This window comes from Calliopsis andreniformis, chromosome 12 (genome assembly GCF_051401765.1).
Source record: "Calliopsis andreniformis isolate RMS-2024a chromosome 12, iyCalAndr_principal, whole genome shotgun sequence".
Classification (NCBI taxonomy): Eukaryota; Metazoa; Arthropoda; class Insecta; order Hymenoptera; family Andrenidae; genus Calliopsis; species Calliopsis andreniformis.
Window position 1 is genome coordinate 8,694,650 of NC_135073.1, and position 13,603 is coordinate 8,708,252.

The following is a 13,603-nucleotide window of genomic DNA, read 5'->3' on the forward strand; positions in this document are numbered from 1 at the left end:
TCTTCCCTTGGGGGTTTGTACTAGCGAGAGACGATGTGGACACTCGATGGTGTGTGGTATGACACACTTGAAGGTGGAAACCCCACAGTTCAATCAGGCAACTGATTGGGCTGTGAGGTGCCAGTCGCCTTCTCCTAGTACCCGTCTTCAAGGTGGAAGGACTCGCACCACCGATTGTCTATTTCATGGTTGCCTTACGCGGTAGACTTTAAATATTCTCAATCTTTTCTCAATGATTACTTGGCACTTCTCTACTTTAAGGTCCAAGCTAAGGATATGGATGGAACTTGATTTTCATCCATGTCTTTGGTTTACTAGTTCAAACTATAGACTTTAAGATTTTAACTTAAGATCGTATCGTTAAGCCTACGGAAGACATCTCATCCGCCGAGGGATTCAGCACTTATGGTTCGTAAAGTTCTGTCTTTACTCTTTATTGTTCGTGTGAATGAAGACGTCGCATCCGCCGAGGGATTCACCGCTTCTAGTATATAAGTCACAGTATCTTAGAGTATTTTTAAGGCCCTATTTCTAAGTTTCCATTGTAAAGTATTGTAACACTGCCAAGTTGTCACTTCTTAGCTTTCCTTGCTCGGTCACTACCTCCTCACCTTCTGTGAGGAGGTCATCTGCTTCTCTTAGTAGAAGCAAATGTCCAACTGTGGAATCGGCGGTCGATGGAGCTTGTTCTTCTTCCCTTGGGGGTTTGTACTAGCGAGAGACGATGTGGACACCGAATGGTGTGTGGTATGACACACTTGCAGGTGGAAACCCCACAGTTCAATCAGGCAACTGATTGGGCTGTGAGGTGCCAGTCGCCTTCTCCTAGTACCCGTCCTCAAGGTGGAAGGACTCGCACCACCGATTGTCTATTTCATGGTTGCCTTGCGCGGTAGTTTCTAAATATTCACAATCTCTACTCAATTATTACTTGGCACATCTCTACTATAAGAACCAAGCTAAAGGTGTGGATGGAACTTCACTTCCATTTATGCCTTTGGCTTGTTAGTTTAAGATTTTTGTAAAGGGAGATCGATGGAACTTTGTTTCCGTTTATCTCCCTGTGGGTCTCCAGCACAGCAACCTCCTCGTGGTGAGACCTGGGGCGGCTCTGTCCGTGCTAATGGCTGTGCATCTTGTATTAGATGTAAGGGTCGTTAGGTAGGGGTCTACATCAATTTTTTCGTTCTCTTGAACGTCTATGGTTTCTTTATTATTCGTGGGAAGAGTCCCTTAATGATTTATGTATTTCTTTTGACTTCTGATTCTGCTCTTCATATTGGAAAGCCTGCTGCAATAATTTCCCTCCTGTTGATTTCATCACTAATAACACTCATCATCACTTGAAGATCATTCGTCGAACGAAGACACTGTATCCCCCGAGGGATTTTATTTGCATTTCTAATTTGTAGCATTTCAGGGTTTAGGTGAACATCGAATTAAATTATGAAAAGAAGAATTCCATCAATGTCAACGTCGTTCAATTCTGTATTCTGTTTAAATATGTTGTCTCCTGACTCTGGGTTTCGATTGCTCTGTCGATCCTTTCTCATTTCTGTGATCTCCATATGGGTCTCCAGCACAGCAACCTCCTCGTGGTGAGACCCGGGCCGGTTCTGTCCGGGCCAATGGCTGTGCCAACGTTGGGGTATTCTTGGGGAGGCTCCCCCAATTATTGATATAATACTCTTGATGCTTGTTCTCTCTTCACTTTTTACTTGAAGACTGAAGAGCGAAGACGTCGCATCCGCCGAGGGATTCGCCGCTTCTAGTATATAAGTCGCAATCGCTTAGAATATTTTTAAGACTCTACTTCTAAGTTTCCATTGTAAAGTCATTGTAACACTGCCAAGTTGTCATTTCTTAGCTCTCTTTGATCGGTTACTCCCTCCTCACCTTCTGTGAGGAGGCCATCTGCTTCTCTTAGTAGAAGCAAATATCCAACTGTGGAATCGGCGGTCGATGGAGCTTGCTCTTCTTCCCTTGGGGGTTTGTACTAGCGAGAGACGATGTGGACACTCGATGGTGTGTGGTATGACACACTTGAAGGTGGAAACCCCACAGTTCAGTCAGGCAACTGTCTGGACTGTGAGGTGCCAGTCGCCTTCTCTTAGTACCCGTCTTCAAGGTGGAAGGACTCGCACCACCGATTGTCTATTTCATGGTTGCCTTTCGCGGTAGATTCTAAATATTCCCAATCTCTCCTCAATGATTACTTGGCACTTCTCTACTTTGAGGTCCAAGGAAAAGGCGTGGATGGAACATCGCTTCCATCCATGTCTTTGCCTCTCTAGTTTAAATTCACTGTACAATTGTCGAGTTGTCATTTCTTAACTTCTTTTTTTGATACTTGTTCCTCATCTTCGGTGAGGAAGTCACCGCTGCTTCTCTTGGTAGAAGCATGTGACCAACCGTGGAATCGTCGGTCGGTAGAGCGTGTTCTCCCCTTGGGGGTCTGTACTAGGAGTGACGCCACGGACACAGTAGGGTGTGTGGAAAGACACACTCGACTGTGGAAACTACACGATTCCGCCTTTTGCACATTCTCTTTACCAGCCTGTCGGAATCAGGTCTACTTCGGTAGCTCCTGTGTGGCAGCAGGGAGCAATGGTCAATTGACTGAATCGTGTAGTGCCGTACGCCTCTCCGACCTACCGGCCTTCAAGATGGTAGAGCTCGCACTATCGCTCGTCTATTTCACGGTTGCATTAGCTGTAGAGTCTAATTTAATCAAATCCTTCCTAATGATAACTCGACGATTTCCTATTTTAACGTTCAAGTTAAAGGCATGCATGGAACTTGGCTTCCATTCATGTCTTTGGCCTGCTAATTTAAGATTTTTGTAAGGGGAGATCGATGGAACTTTGATTCCATCTATTTCCCTGTGGGTCTCCACACAGCAACCTCCTCGTGGTGAGACCTGGGGCGGCTCTGTCCGTGCTAATGGCTGTGTATTTTGTACTAGATTTAAAGAAACTAAACTAAACTAGATCTAAAGATATGATAATTTGTAACTTGTTTCTTTTGTTGGTGTTCTATCATTTCTTGTTAATTTTTGGGAAGCTCGCTCAATTATTGGTGTATTTGTCTTCATACTCTTGGGTTTCTTCGATGGTTTTCTCTTTACTCTTTATCTGAAGATCGCTGATCGCATCTGCATCTGAATTGCAGCCGCCGAGGGATATCAGTGCTTCCTTCTTAGAAGATTTTTTTAATATGTTTCTAAAGAGAGATCTTTGGAATATTGATTTCATCTATTTCTCTGTGTACCTGCTCTCGTAGTAACTTCCTTGTGGTAAAACCACCGACCAGATAATAATAGGCCTAACATTCAATGGATTTTTGTGTCTCAGGTCAAACTGCCTTACCTTGAAATCTCATAAAAAGAATGCCTGGGAAAAATTTTTAGTACCATGTACTAAGAAATATTGTTTCTTAGTACCATATAATTTCTCAATAGCTGATATGTACAGTATAGTTATTATTTATGTAAGTAGTATATTTAATTATACTAATACATAAAATTCAAAATTTTCTAATCTCAACAAAGTCTTTACAGCCCTAGCTGTATGTGCTTTGCATTTTGCATTGTTTTATTGTTTTATTGTTAGGTCTATTATTATCTAGTTGGTGATATGGGGTTGGATAAAGGGCTTAGTTTAGGGGCTCACCTTATACATTGGGTGGTATGGTAGGAATATTTTCTCGTTTGCAGGCAGTACCAACATGAAATAAATACGTTTCCTACATTCACCGCTCGAAAATCACAGACGACGCTTGAAAACTAGTAGTTTTTCGAGCCGTCGGTATTTCAGAATGTGAGACACAAAAATCCATTAAATGCCCGATCTATCCTGTATACTCGTCTGTGGTATTGCAAAGATTCCAAAATCTGACTTACTGATGCATGATAAGGAAATACTCCGAGGATAATATAGTGATAGTGAAATATATTTCATTTACTTCTACATCGATTTTGTAGAGAATATTGACAGTATAGAATAAAATAATTCAGAAATATAATATATTTTTCAGATATAAAAATGAATTCATTTTTTAGGAAAGTGTAACATAGTAGCAGAAATCATTTAACAGTTACAATAAATTATGTATGTGTAATTAACTCCTCAAACAGTTTACTCAGAAATTCGTACAAACTAAATCAGTTCATAATCAGTAATCCACCGAAAATATGCAATTGTTCCCTCTTATGGAAACGTTATATTCACTGAATTGCATAGCGCCAGAGTCTTACTTGCATTTGCTCGCTTAAATGAAATTTAAATATTTTACAACACATTGCATTACATTAAAAGCACTGTTTATTCATTTTAACAGCCTGTAACACTCGACACTAGCTGCACCGTGTCCGTGAATTCTGAAATTCGTATTACTAATAATTCTATTCCCTTTCAAAGCTGCTTTGAACGAACCAGTGAAAAGTCGAAAGTCAACAAGGGTTAAATGTGTTTCTCCCCCTCACTTTTCTCCTTTCATCCTACTCGTCGAAAGGAAAAACTACTACACGTGTCAACTGTTTCCACAAATTTGATCGATATACAGCGCAAGAAGGGAACAATTAACGTTCCAATTCTTTGTCGTTGGTGTACGTTGCGTGTCACCGAGAGGGTCTATGTATAATGCACCAACGAGTTTTTATTTTTGGTAAGCGACAGTGACACCGCAGATGAAAACCCCATTTTCGGCCGTCGTTTTTCACGTGGCCTTCACCCGCGTCCGCTGTTGGAATTTTCCAACCAATTGGCTGCTGAGATGCAACGGTCTGTCTCCAACCCCTGCCGCAGCCTTAGTAATCCATGTCTATTCGCTACCTTATCCTTCTGGAGCTTTTCTAGAGAGATGAGAGTCGATATAGAGAATGTTTTAAACATAACTTTTATTTAGGAGTTCCGGTTGGAGCAATGTGATGGCTTTAATATTGTGGAATGTATTATACAGGTGGTCTGCTAAAAGGTGAAGAAAAAGGCGATGGTTTTGTGTGATGAAGGATGACTGAAAATTAGGGTGATGAAAGTGTAGGATGCTATTGGAATGAAATTTGACTGAGAGCCAAATTTATCCATATATCGAAAAAGATTTATAAAAGTGTTTAATTATAGCTACAGTGTAATACCGATGCTAAATAACAGTAAGCAGTTATGCATAGAATGAGTTATGCTTCGCGGTGTATGTATGAAACATCTGTGACTAATTGAACAGTATGCAGGAATAATTAACGTAGTTGTGACATCAGTTACCTGATAGAATACCATATCTAAAAAGTTGTCAGTTTTGAGATATTTGCAAATGTTGATTGCAAAAGTAAACTACTTATATCTAAAAGGAACTAACGTCTGAATTATAAACATTCGCCTCTGTTTATTCTAACATTTTAATTTATGACAATTAATTTAGTGGAGAACAAAACACTTACACAATGTTTCTTTGATTATATTCTTAAAATTTATAAACTATAACGTATATTATGTGCATACGCGAAACAATTTTGTTACTGATTTTCTGAAATCCACTTTTCCCAGTTATATCACTTTCTTTTGGTAATGCAATTATTCGTTGCCTCATATAGTTAAATTACTTTATTTTTTACTATTAGGTAGTCAGAAAGGTCATGACGCATTTGAGTTCATGAGGAACCAAAATATCGAGCCTGCTTACGTATCCCAGCTTCTTCAGATGGTCGTGAACGCTTGAATGATTGATGTTCAATATTTCTGCAATCTCTCGTGTCGTGTAACGTTGGTTTGACTCGATTAGTACCTTGATTTTGTCGTCATCAACCTCGGTGGACCTCCCTGATCGAGGAGTGTCGTTAAGATCAAAATCACCTGCACGAAATTTTTTGAACCATCGCTGGCACTGACGTTCTTGTAGAGCATTGTCAGCGTAAACTTCACGCAACTTTGCACACGCTTGACGCGTGTTCTTCCCTTTGCGAAAATGGAACAATAAAATATGGCGAAAATGCACAGTTTGGTCTTCTATCTTATCCTTGTAAAATTTCCAAAACTCAACCAAATTGCTTAATTGTTTTTTAAAATGAGACTAGAACTGTCAACTGTTAAATGACAGCAATAACATAGATACAAATGACCCTAGTACCTCAAAAATGAACTAGCGCCATCTGTTTGCCAAAATACGTCATGACTTTTTCGACTGCCTTATTATATAATATTTTAGGAGCTATAGTAGCAAAGGCAGTGTTCGAACAAAGGTATTAAAATTTTATTAATTGTATCTATACTTCAGCTTGGTGGCTTGTCTGACTACATACGAGTGATTTCTACTTACACGTATTGCCTTATCCTCATACTAAGATAATGAAGAAGAATTTTAACAATAAAAATGTAAATAAACATAGTTGTCTGCTATAACAAAGAATATTATTTTATACTTTTCATTTATTTATTGGCACAGCTTCGTTTCTAGCTACTACTAAATTACTGATCAGTAATCATTGCTTTTCCTTGATTTTTGACTTATATTAATATCTAGAAACTCACCCTAAATTTTCCTGAAAATGTAGCCGAAGAATCTGTACTTATCTGCAACAAGTTCCAAGCGACGCTCACATATTGAGAGTTCACTGTATCTTCGTCTCAACTCAAAAACTAGCCACATAGACAAGAGCTTCGCTTTCGAAATAACTATAACGTAGCTTACATCTCGATACGTCATCATTAAATAAATTCCCTGCTAACCGAAAGCTCTTTCTATTCATTTCAGAACGTTCCAACGATCAGAATCGCAAAAATTTCCATCCAGGACTCGCCACTCGATTTCCATAAAAATACAGTTAACTCCAAAACCCAGTCACCAACAGCATTTCCGTATCCCGCTTTCATCCTTCCTGCACTACCCTCCGAGTTCGCATAAAAAGATCAACGCCAATCCATCATCAATCGACCAATACCCTAATCACTACCCTCAGAAAACTCTTTTCCAGCGGCCTCTTTACCCCGACACGCTCAACATCCAAAAAAAGAAAGAATACCCAAGCCTCCTCATCCCCCGGCAAGCTCAATCCCATCGCCGTGCAAAAATAACCGAGCACGCTTCCTTCCCTCTTTAAACCCATCGAGCGAAGAAACTTTCGGAACATCCCCTAGAACCGTGATCCTCACCCCGAGATCACATTGTAACCCGCCCCCGCGCGTTCTGGCACGCCAGCAAGGCGCGCTCCCTCGGGCCCTCCCGAGGATATTCCTCCTGGCGGTTGCCCGAACCTGCCCCCTCCCTCCCCCGTACAAGGAAGGACGAGCTTGCGCCATGAGCTGGCGGGGTGGAAAGAAAAGACACCGCGGGAGAAAAAGAGCAGGAAAGACAGCACCGTAGTTCGAGTCTGCGAGTCGAACTCAGGAGCGTCGGGGGACCTCAGGAAGGGCAGCGGTTCAGGATGTGTAGGGGTTGCGAGAGGGGCAGGAGGCCGGGGCAGATGGCGAAGGACGGAGGGAACAGGGGCGGCGGAGTAGGCGAGCTTTTTCGGCGGGCGCGTTCGTCGGCGGGGGTGTAAGGAGGCAGCAGGAAGAGGCAGGAGAAATGGGAAACGGTGGGGAGGGTGGGTTCGCTCGGTGGGAGGAACAGGAGACCCGGGCAGTAGAAGCCGGGCAGCCTGCCCGACGATATCGTCGCTGTGGACTCGTCGCGGTGGCTCCGCTTTTTTTGTTTCCCCATTCCCGAGCCAGCCTCGCTCGTCCTCGCCGCGAGTTTCACTTTCTTGCGCGACTTCCTCTGCCGCGGGCATGCGCGACCCCCTGTCCTGACTCGACCGCACAGGCACGTCTCAAGGCGCATCTGACACGCTGAACAGCGTTGCACATCGTCGCGCAGCGCGGGACGTGTTTTCGACGCGCGCGTACGCGCGGATCTCGCTGAGGGAACGAAGGGCGCGCGAGTTCCGGGGCACACCGATCATCCCCCCTGGTCACGACGGCTGGTAGATAGAGGAGCACGTGCCAACCTCGCACAGTGGGGCAGCTGGCGGACGCGAGGGAGCGAAAGAACGCACGCACTCGCGACGGGAGACCTCGGCAGCCAAGTAACAGGTTGGTCATTCCGGCTTCTCTTAACATGCTTTCGCGCGCTTCTATCGACCACTCGAATCGCCCTGCCTCTCGTCGCAGTGGAGCTCTCGCGGAGCTCTTTCGACGAACGTACTCTGGTCACACTGTTATAGGTTTAGAGCTGATTGTTCGCGAGATTACAGCTGAGAGGCATGTTTTTCGAGTCGGTTTAGAGGATCAGAGGCTCGGTTCTGTTTTCTTTGAGACGATCTAGATGATATACGTGACCTTGAAACTTATTTCACGCGAATGATTTTGTGAATTATGATGAATAGAGGGACAGGGCTGTAGTGAAAGAGTACTGTTCAGGCAGTCCGCTAGATTTTGTCGGGGTTACAAATGTGGGATGCTGGGGGCGTTTAGGGTTCATTGTGAGACAGATAAGGTGTAAGAGTAGATCAGTCGTAATGGATTTTTGTGGCTTACGTTGAATGGTTTATTGACTTAGAAGACGAGATTAGTTTTACAATGTTGGAGAAGATTTTGTGGGTAAACGTGTTTAGATGTTATTTATTCCTGTCGACCATAGTTTGCTCGTAATGTTGTTTAGGTAATTGGGTCACGGAAATTCGTTAAAATAGATTTGAAATTCTGAAGCAAATCGGCTTAATTCATATATCCTAATTTCTGATCGATTAGCTTCTAAACTTGAATATCTGGTGTAAATTATGAATATAATTCTGGGATAGGTTTGACCTTAATCATAGGAAATCTTCCTCTTTATATTACATCTTAGGTACTGTATAGCAATATTATATTTTTCTATCCTTCTGTTCTCTAACACTGTAGTATCCTGCTTTATACTACAGTATGAATATAATAAAAATTGTATTATCATTATTACGTATCACTGTATCCTCGTTTCTTGTACTGATATGGTATCACTTTAAACAAAATCTTTTCAGCGGAAATAACAAATCTTATCTTCAAAACTTTGATATAGACATAACTTCAAAATTATTCAGAACATGACTTCTATTGTTTCGCTCTACAATGTCATTCTACTGTTACACTTTATCTGTAGATTCACATATGCGCCATTTGTAGATATTGAATTGCTCAGATCGCTGACGCATTTGTAACTTGTGTGATCAGAATTTAATGAGCTGACTATACATTCAGTTGCTACTATGAAAAGCTTTGTAAGCTACGTCTACTAGGAACTTTAACCTAACGTTTCATCAGTGTTGATTATTATACATAATATGACCATGTTCGTGCTATGGATCGTTGAGCCACAACCAGCAATTTAATAAATATTGTTGCAACGCTGATGAAATATTGATACGAGATTTTTATTAAGCACTAGACAGCCCCTAACATTCACAATGGTGAAAGCTCTAATTTTCAATTCGACATACCTACAAGACCAAGGACAAACGAACTTTCTTTTAAAAGCTAACACGAATCAAGAAAAACGCCTCTAAGCTTCAATTACAGAAGCATTCTACGCAAAACTGCTATTAGTCATTCGCTTCGTGGTACTAGATAACACATCAGAGAACGAACGATATCGTGTCTCAGGTTCTACATCCTGAACACCAGAAGCAGACAAAAGCTGAACTGCCTCGAAGCGTAGGTCCACTTCGCGCGCTCTGGGTCGATTCGACAGGGAATTCTCCGTGACGTGAGATTAGGCTCGATTGAAAAGCAGCCCGAACCATGTCCTCTGTAACAGCAACGCGTATAATTACAAGCTGGACAATCGATTCTTCTCCTATTTTATTTGTCACGATTAGTTTTCAATCAGCTGAATCGATGGGTCGGTAATTAACGGGTCAGAGGTCCTCTTGTCTTTCGGTCGCTCGGCCAATATTCCACGGAATATGCGGTTTTCCATGGAAACCGAGCCACGCATGCAACGTAATTTCGAGATGGATTTGATACCGTTTTAATCGACCGATTTCCGTCCCCATTTCCTCGATTCCCGGGGAACGTTCCATTCTGTTGCCTTTCTCTCCTCTCGATCCCCTTTATCTCGCGGCTCCTCGTTCCTTAGGGCGAGTGATCGAAAGTCAGGGAAGAGGCCTCTTGCCTCTATTCATCTCCCTCGCGTGGAAATATTTTGAAAGGACGCTGGTTCTGGGTTCGATTATTAGCTGTGTTATTAAATCGATGCTGGATGGAGTGCTACGCAAGAGACGAAAGTGCTTGAATGATAGTACGAATGCTTGCCAGTGTCCTGCGTGCGATGTGTTGCAACGCATGTAACAGGTCCTGCAGTGAGATAGGGTTAAGTACAATAATTTGATCGTGTAATCTCAAAGCGAAAGAATTCACTGTCGAGGGCGTTGTTAAGTCGAGGGTGCTCCGTGCGATTCGGAATTCCCACTCGCTAACTTGGACGCAGTGGATGGGTGTCGAACGATAATGAGTGTAGTTTTGTATTTCACAAGTGTTCTTAATCAACATTTAGTGATTTAGTGAACTCTCTATTTAACGACAAAGATATTCGAAATGGAAATATATACCTATGTTGACATAAAGCGAAACGTATTCTGTTCCTTAACGACTCTTTCCAGTCGTATTAAATTATTTTATACTAGAGTATCATTAACAATTATTATTCTTAGATTTCTTTCTATGATGCAACCACAAGCAATTATAAATAACGCAACCTTTTACACAGACATCTAGTTGAGAATACCCTTCCCGTGAAACACATTTTAAGATAAACAGAACTGATGAAATAGTTGAAAATATTACAAAAATATGATATTGTAGAAAATAATTAAAGTTCACTTCGAAAATAATTAAAATAAGAATATCTTTCATATTTATTCTAGAAACTCATTTAGATTTTGCATGTAGTTATTTATAGTTTATTCTTTATTCAGTTTTACGGATGCCTCAGTCCGTTCCAAAATTAAACGTCAATATTAATAATACCTGTCAGTTATTAAGTTACCGTTACTTACTCAATTAATTGAAGTTTATAAGTGAAGTAGGTCATGAGCTTCAATTTTGAAACATGCAGGAGCAATTAAAAAAATTGTTCGAGTGTTATTTAATGTTTACTTGGGACAGGATCCTAACGAGTTTTTCAAAATAAAAGTTTTGCTGGAGCGTCACTCTCTTCCTTGTGAAAGGATGTTTTCGAAAAAAATACAATTATAAGATGTCAAACGGTTTAATGAATTGCCAAAGGCTGTGGTAATTTTCCACACGAATCTCTCTCGATTTTATCGACATGGAAATCGTACGCTGGAATCGCCTGAAGGGCTTACCGGATTCTTGATGGTTCTGCGTTTTTGCCGACGCGGAAAGTTTACCTAGTAGATGGGACTTACGCCATGATTAAGTTTTCTGTTCGTGTTTTTCGGCACTTTTGTGGGGAAGCGATTTTCCAACGATTCGATTTAAGTTCTAGATAGAGAATTTCCAACGCGTTCGAAATTGATTTTCGAATGGTTTTCCTGATCAAAGTTAAACTTTCAGCGCGTATGTGGATTTTAAAAGAATCCTTTTATTTGAAATTTTAAATATTCTCTTTGTATGTACTGAAAATTTGATGGAAAGGATATGCTTGCTTTTTGAGTATACCATGCTGTGTTATATAACAATGAAAAAGCCAAAAATATAACAGAGCAGAAAAATGTTCACTTCCGAGTAGTATACTTGTCCTATTGATTTGACTTTATTTAAACAGAAATTTATATTAATTAAATTTTTGTATATTTCTGAAGATATTTATTTCTCAATCTAACATTTACTAAAAATATTTTTTAGAAGAAATACTGAGCCAAAGTTGATTTATGTGATTCAAGTAGTAGAAGATAATAGAAAATATGACGCGAAGTGGAAACAGATGAGCAGTGGTCAGACAGATTGTACAAAGTAACGTGATTGAAACTACTTTTTTTCTTATAAAAAAAATTAGCGGTAATTGCAATTAGAGTTCTTTGAATTTGTTTTCTTTTACTCAATAATTATCCGAGACAACGAAAAAGTAAATTTAAAATTAAATAGCAGAAATGTGGAGGTAGCAGGTGTACGATACTTCGTATTCTACATTCATAACGATAATGAATGTTGAAAAAAAACGGTTTCAAGGGGAAGTTATTTTTCTTTTGGGATTATGTCACGTAATACTACTGCAATACTAAAAAGCAAGGATGATTGTTTCTCATGTCACACAGTTTGTATTACGTAAACATTAATGATGTTCAATATTAAGTGTAGTAGCATTTAAGTAGAATATGTGGATTTCATGAATAGTACAAGTTGTGAATAATATTGTATAATATTTAACCTTTCGTGTTAAAAAAAGATGAACGTTAAATTCGTTTAAAATACATATGAAATATAATAATATTCAGTTATGTGTCATTAAATGTAATCACGTTTAATTATATTTAACTGAACCACTTTAATGTCTATTTGTATTCATTCATAAAAAGTCAATTTGTTCTGACTAAGTAAAATTAATCTAATTTTGAATTTTCTATCCATAGTACAATTTCAGCAATATCTTCTGAAAAAAATAATAGAATCTGTTCTGTACTAATATTTCCCATTTTTATTTTCCAATTGACTACTGAACAAATCCCATTATCTAAATAATAAAAGAGTAAAAAAGAATTTGATAACCATAGTGAATAGTCATATTGCTTCTTCCAGTTCAATCTGGTAAAAGTGCAATTCGAAACATTTGAATCGAAATTCTACTGTAAATGAAAGGACCTGAAGAATATCAGAAAATCGAGTGGCATTCAACCCATTAATTATGAAAGAGTACTATTATATTGATTATATTACACAGACAGTGTATTAGTATATAAATTGGTGAATTAAAGGATAGTACGAGTCAAAAATACACCATTTGCAAATAATCTCAAAACTATATCCGGATTCCAGAGTTAAAGTGTTCAAAATTACACAAAAAATAAGTAGACTTAATAAACTGTGACTTTGGAATCCAGGTATGTAAAATGTACACTACTATATGTTGGGCTCAACTGTTTCAAAATCTAGTTTGTGGACTTGTACTATTCCTTAACTCATCGATTCAGATATTAATACAGTATTAGTCCATGACACTATGACTCAACCTTACAAGATTCTAGCACTCCAGGAATCCTCGCCGAAAGCCACAAAGATCCTCTGAAACCTTCCAAAGCGGAACCAAAAATCCTCCCCAGTGCTCGACTGAAGAGAAACAGCGAATTCCCATTCGAAAGTTCCACTCTCTCGAGTCGGCAGCTGGCGCACACGCAACAGCTAACGAGCTGTTGAAAGGCGTTATGGAAATATGCCTGGGGTCTCGACAAGAAATTAGTCCGCCGCTGCCATCTCGGCGCCTCTTTCGCGGGGGAGTGTGTAACAGAGTTAGTGAGAACTTCGAATTTACAATCTCGAAAACGCAAATTAATCCGACTCCGCTCGAGTTGAAAACCAGCTCGCGCACGCCGCGCTGCTCTCCTTTGTTCCCGCGCGTACGCGCGTCAGGGCCCGCGAGCAGCCCCTGGGTAAACATCTGACGTCGCTCCTTCCAACCATCTCCCCAGTTGCTGCCTTTTACC

General features: G+C 40.3%; 1 protein-coding gene across 2 annotated transcripts in view; it reads left to right on the forward strand.

Annotated features, from left to right (window-relative positions):
• The first annotated feature begins 7,688 nt into the window (after positions 1 to 7,688).
• Fife (regulating synaptic membrane exocytosis protein fife) overlaps positions 7,689 to 13,603 on the forward strand; it is a 122,205-nt gene continuing 116,290 nt past the window's right edge. For both annotated transcript variants that reach the window (XM_076388686.1, XM_076388687.1), the window contains exon 1: positions 7,689 to 8,063. The gene's annotated coding sequence lies outside the window, so the exon portion shown is untranslated. The remainder of the gene's footprint in view (positions 8,064 to 13,603) is intronic.